This window comes from Oncorhynchus gorbuscha, unplaced genomic scaffold, assembly GCF_021184085.1.
Source record: "Oncorhynchus gorbuscha isolate QuinsamMale2020 ecotype Even-year unplaced genomic scaffold, OgorEven_v1.0 Un_scaffold_5093, whole genome shotgun sequence".
Taxonomy (NCBI): Eukaryota; Metazoa; Chordata; class Actinopteri; order Salmoniformes; family Salmonidae; genus Oncorhynchus; species Oncorhynchus gorbuscha.
The window spans coordinates 15,846-25,696 of NW_025748977.1; the positions used below are offsets into that span (position 1 = coordinate 15,846).

Below are 9,851 nucleotides of genomic sequence, written 5' to 3' on the forward strand. Positions count from 1 at the left end.
TGTTAAGAATGGGTTCTTAACGGACTTGCCTAGTTAAATACAGCCTCCAGAAAATGCTCAAGAATAAACACTAACAGGTGACAGCACCCCTTGCTGGAAGTACTGTAGCTTCACAAACAGCTGTCTCAGAACAGATTTGCTCAACTTGCTCTGTGTGAAGTGAATGACCAAACAGTTAATTACCATCCATGTGCTTTTTCCTATTTGATAAGATGTACGGTTTGAAATGTCCTAAAGTGGCCTAGGAAGACAGCAGCACTCATACAACAGCCAAAAGGAACAAACAAGGTAGCTGAGTACCAAACTATATTTATTGTATACAGTAGTAAAAGACAATGTACAAATCATTAGAGCAACATAAGGACTAGTGGACCCGTGCTGCCTACTCAAGTCCACCACAGTCTGAAGGCAGGTGGGAAGATTCATCAAGTCTGATTAGAAACAAAAAGGTCAAATGTTGAAGTTATTGTGGATTCCCTTTTATTTTGTCACAAAATATTGATTGAGGGATGGGCTAAAACCAGGAGCTCAACTACTTCCCTTAAATATGTGTGGAAGGGGTGAGGGGGGTAGAAACCAAACAGACATGTGAAAGGTCATTTGCATTCTTTCAAGCGATGTTGAAAATAGACCTGAAACGCTTTTCAATCATAGATGTTTCTGTTCACTTTAGTAAAGCCTTTGTTCCAGAGACACAAAGCAATTCAATCTAAATGGCACCAGCAGTAGAGCACCCCATTCACCAATATTCCTTCAACACACTGCACAGGTTTAAAATTACAATTAATCACTTGGACTGCATATTTTGCAAAATGTACTTAAAAACAGCAGACAAAAAAATAAAATTTTTGCATATTATGAGACCTGTTCAACACTAAGTCCCTCAACATATGGTAGATTTAATGTGTCCCAAATGGCACCCTATAGTGCACTACTTTGTTTAGTGTAGAGCACTATAAGAGGAATAGGGTGCTATTTGGGACAAAACCTGAATGAGTTGAACCCCCACATCCCCATTGTCTCATGTGTGAAACAAACACATATTCTCCAAAACAAGCAGTTTATAGTCCATCCTCAATATGAATATAAACAAGACATTTGTGGATTGGTGGCATGAAATCCAGCTTGAAAAGAATAAGACCATGGCTACGAGCAGATCAATCACAAAAAAAAAGTGGGACCATTATTTAATAAAAAAAAAAGTTGCTGCTCATCAACTGTGTTTCTGTCCTCAGAGGGGGAGGCGCCTCAGAGGGTCCATACACCTTTAAGAGAAGCCTCTGAGAGGAAGGAGCCTCCTCCGGTCTGTTGTTGAAATACATCAATAGTATCCTCGTCTTCCATCTCAAGCTGCCAACACAAATACATAGAATGGTCAGTGTACTTGTAACTCCATATGTACACGTTATAACTTCGTCTGAATCTTTTGCATTACAGAGGACTACACCGAAAGTGAGTGTCACCGACCTGTGCAGGTGTGTCGGTCTCGTTGATTGGCTGTCCGTCAAACCTAAACCGTATCTGTCTAATTGACAAACCCTGAAATAAAATATGAGGGGAGAGAAAACAATGTCAGGCTCATCTAGCAAGTTACTGTGGTCAGGAGTTGCCCTGTAAGGTTGTACAATCAGCCTCAAAGCTTAACATTGTCTTATACGAGCAGAAAAGTAGACAGATAATATAATAATATATGCCATTTAGCAGACGCTTTTTATCAAAGCGACTTACAGTCATGTGTGCATACATTCTACGTATGGGTGGTCCCGGAATCGAACCCACTACCCTGGCGTTACAAGCGCCATGCTCTACCAACTGAGCTACAGAAGGACCAATGAATGTAAACTTTAAGGACAGCCTCACCTGTCTTTCGCAGTACGCCTTCATCAGCTTGCTGAGCGGAGTGTGCCTTTTAATTTTTGAACTGGACTACTGACCCATCTTGACCTGCAACCTTAAGGTTGATGTGGTCGTTTTCAGTCTTCACTCCTTCCTGAAAAAAACAGTGGGGAACGGGTGCATTTCAGAGACAATAGCTACATTGTTTATATCAAATAAAATAAAAATCACAGTTTATAGGTGATATAACACATGGTTAGCAGATGTTAATGCGAGTGTAGGGAAATGCTTGTGCTTCTAGTTCCGACAGTGCAGTAATATCTAACAATTTCACAACTACCTAATACACACATCTAAAGGGGTGAACGAGAATATGTACATACAAGTATGGATAAGCGATGGACCGTGGCATAGGCAAGATGCAGTAGATGGTATAAAATACTGTATATACAGGTGATATGAGTAATGTAAGATATGTAAACATTAGAGTGACATTTAAAATGAACCGTGATTTGAGTCTCAATGTGGGCAACCTCTCAATGTTAGTGATGGCCGTTTAACAGTCTGATGGCCTTGAGATGGAAGCAGTTTCTCAATTTCTCGGCCCAGCTTAAAAGCTACAGTCTAACAGTTAATGTTATGCATTAGATGGAGCAAACTTTTGGCTAAAATTAAAGCTACTCGACGGGCATTGTAACATGAAGATGTTAGCTAAACTAGTCACGGCAACTCCATCTAATAAAACTACGTTAGCTACCACACTGCTAACGGTTGTATTTTAATGTACCTTCATTTTAGCAGAGTCCCATTGGGACACAGTTTCTCTTTTGTAAGGGAGCCCTGCATCGCACAATTACACAACATTGTCACAAAAACGGCAGTGTAGGACGAGCATAACAGCACTGGTAGGTTGTGAGATCAGTCTGTCGGCGAGTTAATATCTCGGTGTCAAACATTTGTGTTTAGCCTTTGTAGCTAGCAATAGTTTAGCTAGTTAGCTCTAACAACAAGAGCCATGTTAACTTAGATCGCTAACTGGTCAGCCATCAGTAGGGTGGCAGCTCCATCTAACTAGATGGCTAACTGGTCAGCCATCAGTAGGGCGGCAGCTCCATCTAACTAGATGGGTAACTGGTCAGCCATCAGCAGCTCCATCTAACTAGGGCTAACTGGTCAGCCATCAGTAGGGCGGCAGCTCCATCTAACTAGATGGGTAACTGGTCAGCCATCAGTAGGGCGGCAGCTCCATCTAACTAGATGGGTAACTGGTCAGCCATCAGTAGGGCGGAAGCTCCATCTAACTAGATGGCTAACTGGTCAGCCATCAGTAGGGCGGCAGCTCCATCTAACTAGATGGCTAACTGGTCAGCCATCAGTAGGGCGGCAGCTCCATCTAACTAGATGGGTAACTGGTCAGCCATCAGTAGGGCGGAAGCTCCATCTAACTAGATGGCTAACTGGTCAGCCATCAGTAGGCGGCAGCTCCATCTAACTAGATGGCTAACTGGTCAGCCATCAGTAGGGCGGCAGCTCCATCTAACTAGATGGCTAACTGGTCAGCCATCAGTAGGGCGGCAGCTCCATCTAACTAGATGGCTAACTGGTCAGCCATCAGTAGGGCGGCAGCTCCATCTAACTAGATGGCTAACTGGTCAGCCATCAGTAGGGCGGCAGCTCCATCTAACTAGATGGCTAACTGGTCAGCCATCAGTAGGGCAGACAACTCCATCTAACTAGATGGCTAACTGGTCAGCCATCAGTAGGGCAGCAGCTCCATCTAACTAGATGGCTAACTGGTCAGCCATCAGTAGGGCGGCAGCTCCATCTAACTAGATGGCTAACTGGTCAGCCATCAGTAGGGCGGACAGCTCCATCAACTAGATGGCTAACTGGTCAGCCATCAGTAGAGTAGCGGCAGCTCATCTAACTAGATGGCTAACTGGTCCAACATCAGTAGTGGCAGCTCCAGCTAACTGGTCAGCCATCAGTAGGGTGGCAGCTCAGCTAACTGGTCAGCCATCAGTAGGGCGGCAGCTCCAGCTAACTAGATGGCTAACTGGTCAGCCATCAGTAGGGCGGCAACTCCATCCTAACTAGATGGCTAACTGGTCAGCCATCAGTAGGGCAGCAGCTCCATCTAACTAGATGGCTAACTGGTCAGCCATCAGTAGGGTGGCAACTCCATCTAACTAGATGGCTAACTGGTCAGCCATCAGTAGGGCGGCAGCTCCATCTAACTAGATGGCTAACTGGTCAGCCATCAGTAGGGCGGCAGCTCCATCTAACTAGATGGCTAACTGGTCAGCCATCAGTAGGGTGGCAGCTCCAGCTAACTGGTCAGCCATCAGTAGGGTGGCAGCTCCAGCTAACTGGTCAGCCATCAGTAGGGTGGCAGCTCCAGCTAACTGGTCAGCCATCAGTAGGGTGGCAGCTCCAGCTAACTGGTCAGCCATCAGTAGGGTGGCAGCTCCAGCTAACTGGTCAGCCATCAGTAGGGTGGCAGCTCCAGCTAACTGGTCAGCCATCAGTAGGGCGGCAGCTCCAGCTAACTGGTCAGCCATCAGTAGGGTGGCAGCTCTGGTCAGCTCAACTGGGTCAGCCATCAGTAGGGTGGCAGCTCCAGCTAACGTTAGCATGCTAGCTAGTTAGCTCATAAAGCCGCAGAGTGATAACGCCGTTGGTCTCTACTCCAACGGGCGCAGAAAAGTCACAATGGCGCTGTTTCACTGAAAACCAACACTTTACAAAAACAGGAATAGATAAATAGTACACTACATCTCAGATAACTGGCTAGTTAGCCAAATTTTCTATACGCAAAACGTTACAAAATGTCCACAAATCAAACAACCTTTGTTTTCTCTTTTTACCCGCTCAAATCGGAATCTGGCAACCTACCGTTATCACCAACATATTAGTATCCTCGACAAGAAAATACGGAAAAATATTCAATCACACACAACATTTCTTACCTTTGGCTTTTCTTCAGACATTGTGTAGCTAGTTAATGCTCTGATATGTACTAATTTACGGACAGATTGCTAAATGTTTGCGCTTATTTTTCCCCAACTCTCTCCGTCTTCTGTTTGTCGACCGGGAGCGAGCATAGGGTTTTTTAAACTCTAATTGGTTCCCTGGGTCACGTGTCAATATTTTTTTCGTGACCGTGCTCACGCGAGCGCGCAAATCGGTTTAATGCGCGCTCCCGTGAATTAAAAGCTCAATTCGACAGCTTATTCTATCACCTGGATAAATCAATGTATGAAGTGTGTAAAGATACATGTTCGTTAATCAATGAAGCCTCTCGAAGATGTTTGAGCCGTGGCAATCATAGACTAATGTACACTGAACAAAAATATAAACGCAACATCAAATCACATGTTTATAAAGAGCTTTTTACATCAGCAGATGTCAAAAAGTGCTTATACACAAACCCAGACTAAAACCACAAAGCATGGCTAGTAGTTAACCAGAACAACACTTATTAAAGAGACTGGGTCGCATTCAAGTAGGCAAGAAACAGGAGACATTTTTTGAAACGGAGTTGAAATGTAGTGTTGTGCTGTACATTCTACCTGAATGTGTACAATTGTAATATTTGCTGGCAGTCATTTAAAAACTGTTTCTGCCATTTGGGCCATCTTAACACAACCCTGGTGTTCTTCTCTCAGCAACTCTTTTGTCCTGCACCCAAATGAAAATATCTTTCAGTAAAACATTGATTGATTATTAAAACACTGCAAAGAAAAAAAACCTTCTGAATTTTCCAGAATGAATATATATGGACAGTTCCAGTCAAGAAATCATCAAATCACTAAATCAAATTGAGTTTCCAAATAAGTAAGCAGCATACTGGGCGGCAGGGTAGCGAGCTCCTTAGGGCTGTGTTCTATCCGAGCTCCTTAGGGCTGTGTTCCTAGTTGAGCTCCTTAGGGTTGTGTTCATAGTCAAGCTCCTTAGGGCTGTGTTCCTAGTCGAATCTTTAGGGCTGTGTTCCTAGTCGAGCTCCTTAGGGCTGTGTTCCTAACCGAGCTCCTTAGGGCTGTGTTCCTAACCGAGCTCCTTAGGGCTGTGTTCTAACCGAGCTCCTTAGGGTTGTGTTCCTAACCAGAGCTCCTTAGGGTGTGTTCATAGTCGAGCTCCTTAGGGCTGTGTTCCTAACCGAGCTCCTTAGGGTTGTGTTCCTAACCGAGCTCCTTAGGGTTGTGTTCATAGTCGAGCTCCTTAGGGCTGTGTTCCTAACCGAGCTTCTTAGGGTTGTGTTCTAACCGAGCTCCTTAGGGTTGTGTTCAAATCGAGCTCCTTAGGGCTGTGTTCCTAACCGAGCTCCTTAGGGCTGTGTTCCTAACCGAGCTCCTTAGGGCTGTGTTCCTAACCGAGCTCCTTAGGGTTGTGTTCTAACCGAGCTCCTTAGGGCTGTGTTCCTAACCGAGCTCCTTAGGGCTGTGTTCCTAACCGAGCTACTTAGGGTTGTGTTCCTAACCGAGCTCCTTAGGGCTGTGTTCATAGTCGAGCTCCTTAGGGTTGTGTTCCTAACCGAGCTCCTTAGGGTTGTGTTCCTAACCGAGCTCCTTAGGGTTGTGTTGCTAACCGAGCTCCTTAGGGCTGTGTTCAAAGTGGGGCTCCTTAGGGCTGTGTTCATAGTCGAGCTCCTTAGGGCTGTGTTCATAGTCCCGAGCTCCTTAGGGCTGTGTTCCTAACCGAGCTCCTTAGGGCTGTGTTCCTTGTCGAGCTCCTTAGGGCTGTGTTCCTAGTCGAGCTCCTTAGGGCTGTGTTCATAGTCGAGCTCCTTAGGGTCGTTTTGCTAACCGAGCTCCTTAGGGCTGTGTTCCTAACCAAGCTCCTTAGGGTCGTGTTCCTAACCGAGCTCCTTAGGGCTGTGTTCCTAACCGAGCTCCTTAGGGCCGTGTTCCTAACCGAGCTCCTTAGGGCTGTGTTCCTAACCGAGCTCCTTAGGGTTGTGTTCCTAACCGAGCTCCTTAGGGTTGTGTTCCTAACCGAGCTCCTTAGCGCTGTGTTCCTAACCGAGCTCCTTAGGGCTGTGTTCCTAACCGAGCTCCTTAGGGCTGTGTTCATAGTCTCGCTCTCTTTCTCTCTATCGCTCCGTTCCTGCTCCCAGCTGTTCCTATTCCCCTAATCATCATTTAGTCTTCCCACACCTGTTCCCGATCCTTTCCCCTGATTAGAGTCCCTATTTCTTCCTTTGTGTTCCGTTCCTGTCCTGTCGGTTCCTTGTTTAGAATTCACCGTGCTGTGATTGTGTATCGCCCTGTCCTGTCGTGTTTTTGCCTTCATCAGATGCTGCGTGTGAGCAGGTGTCTCTGTCAGCTACGGCCTGCGCCTACCCGAGCGACCTGCAGTCTGTGGCCGCTTCTCCTGTTATTCCCCTCTACAGACTAGAGGATTTCTGTTATTCCCTGTTTGGACATTTCCTGTTAAGGATTCAGGATTTGTCGTTTTCTGTTTGGACTTGAATAAACTCTGTTTCTGTTAAGTCGCTTTTGGGTCCTCTTTCACCTGCATGACAGAAGGAACCGACCAAGGAATGGACCCAGCGACTTCAGACGCTCGTTACACTGCCGTCGAGATCCAAGGAGCCATGCTCGGCAGACACGAGCAGGAATTGTCTGCTGCTCGCCATGCCGTGGAGAACCTGGCCGCTCAGGTTTCCGACCTCTCTGGACAGTTCCAGAGTCTACGTCTCGTGCCACCTGTTACTTCCTGGCCTGCCGAGCCTCCAGAACCTAGGGTTAATAACCCACCTTGCTACTCCGGGCAGCCCACTGAGTGCCGCTCCTTTCTCACGCAGTGTGAGATTGTGTTCTCTCTCCAACCCAACACATACTCTAGAGAGAGAGCTCGGGTTGCTTACGTCATTTCACTCCTTACTGGCCGGGCTCGAGAATGGGGCACAGCTATCTGGGAGGCAAGGGCTGATTGCTCTAACAAGTTCCAGAACTTTAAAGAGGAGATGATTCGGGTTTTTGACCGTTCAGTTTTTGGTGGGGAGGCTTCTAGGGCCCTGGCTTCCTTATGCCAAGGTGAACGGTCCATAACGGATTATTCTATTGAGTTTCGCACTCTTGCTGCCTCTAGTGAGTGGAACGAGCCGGCGCTGCTCGCTCGTTTTCTGGAGGGACTCCACGCAGTGGTTAAGGATGAGATTCTCTCCCGGGAGGTTCCTTCAGATGTGGACTCTTTGATTGCTCTCGCCATCCGCATAGAACGACGGGTAGATCTTCGTCACCGGGCTCGTGGAAGAGAGCTCGCATCAACGGTGTTTCCCTGCTCCGCATCGCAACCATCTCCCTCCTCTGGCTTTGAGACTGAGCCCATGCAGCTGGGAGGGATTCGCATCTCGACTAAGGAGAGGGAACGGAGGATCACCAACCGCCTGTGCCTCTATTGCGGAGTTGCTGGACATTTTGTTAATTCATGTCCAGTAAAGCCAGAGCTCATCTGTAAGCGGAGGGCTACAGGTGAGCGCAACTACTCAAGTCTCTCCATCAAAATCCTGTACTATTTTGTCGGTCCATCTACGCTGGACCGGTTCGGGTGCTACATGTAGTGCCTTGATAGACTCTGGGGCTGAGGGTTGTTTCATGGACGAAGCATGGGTTCGGAAACATGACATTCCTTTCAGAGAGTTAGAGAAGCCTACGCCCATGTTCGCCTTAGATGGTAGTCATCTTCCCAGTATCAGATTTGAGACACTACCTTTAACCCTCACAGTATCTGGTAACCACAGTGAGACTATTTCTTTTTGATTTTCCGTTCACCGTTTACACCTGTTGTTTTGGGTCATCCCTGGCTAGTATGTCATAATCCTTCTATTAATTGGTCTAGTAATTCTATCCTATCCTGGAACGTTTCTTGTCATGTGAAGTGTTTAATGTCTGCCATCCCTCCCGTTTCTTCTGTCCCTACTTCTCAGGAGGAACCTGGCGATTTGACAGGAGTGCCGGAGGAATATCATGATCTGCGCACGGTCTTCAGTCGGTCCCGAGCCAACTCCCTTCCTCCTCACCGGTCGTATGATTGTAGTATTGATCTCCTTCCGGGGACCACTCCTCCTCGAGGTAGACTATACTCTCTGTCGGCTCCCGAACGTAAGGCTCTCGAGGATTATTTGTCTGTGTCTCTTGACGCCGGTACCATAGTGCCTTCTTCCTCCGGCCGGGGCGGGGTTCTTTTTTGTTAAGAAGAAGGACGGTACTCTGCGCCCTGCGTGGATTATCGAGGGCTGAATGACATAACGGTTAAGAATCGTTATCCGCTTCCCCTTATGTCATCAGCCTTCGAGATTCTGCAGGGAGCCAGGTGCTTTACTAAGTTGGACCTTCGTAACGCTTACCATCTCGTGCGCATCAGAGAGGGGGACGAGTGGAAAACGGCGTTTAACACTCCGTTAGGGCATTTTGAGTACCGGGTTCTGCCGTTCGGTCTCGCCAATGCGCCAGCTGTTTTTCAGGCATTAGTTAATGATGTTCTGAGAGACATGCTGAACATCTTTGTTTTTGTCTATCTTGACGATATCCTGATTTTTTCTCCGTCACTCGAGATTCATGTTCAGCACGTTCGACGTGTTCTACAGCGCCTTTTAGAGAATTGTCTCTACGTAAAGGCTGAGAAGTGCTCTTTTCATGTCTCCTCCGTTACTTTTCTCGGTTCCGTTATTTCCGCTGAAGGCATTCAGATGGATTCCGCTAAGGTCCAAGCTGTCAGTGATTGGCCCGTTCCAAGGTCACGTGTCGAGTTGCAGCGCTTTTTAGGTTTCGCTAATTTCTATCGGCGTTTCATTCGTAATTTCGGTCAAGTTGCTGCCCCTCTCACAGCTCTTACTTCTGTCAAGACGTGTTTTAAGTGGTCCGGTTCCGCCCAGGGAGCTTTTGATCTTCTAAAAGAACGTTTTACGTCCGCTCCTATCCTCGTTACTCCTGACGTCACTAGACAATTCATTGTCGAGGTTGACGCTTCAGAGGTAGGCGTGGGAGCCATTCTATCCCAGCGCTTCCAGT

General features: G+C 47.0%; 1 pseudogene across 1 annotated transcript; it reads right to left on the reverse strand.

Annotated features, from left to right (window-relative positions):
- Window positions 1-292: 292 nt before the first annotated feature.
- Window positions 293-4,919, reverse strand: LOC124028948 (annotated as a pseudogene). The gene is made up of 4 exons (XR_006837689.1): window positions 4,806-4,919; window positions 1,861-1,990; window positions 1,468-1,539; window positions 293-1,350 (listed from the first exon to the last, which is right to left on the reverse strand). The product of XR_006837689.1 is annotated as a small ubiquitin-related modifier 3-like (transcript).
- Window positions 4,920-9,851: the final 4,932 nt, after the last annotated feature.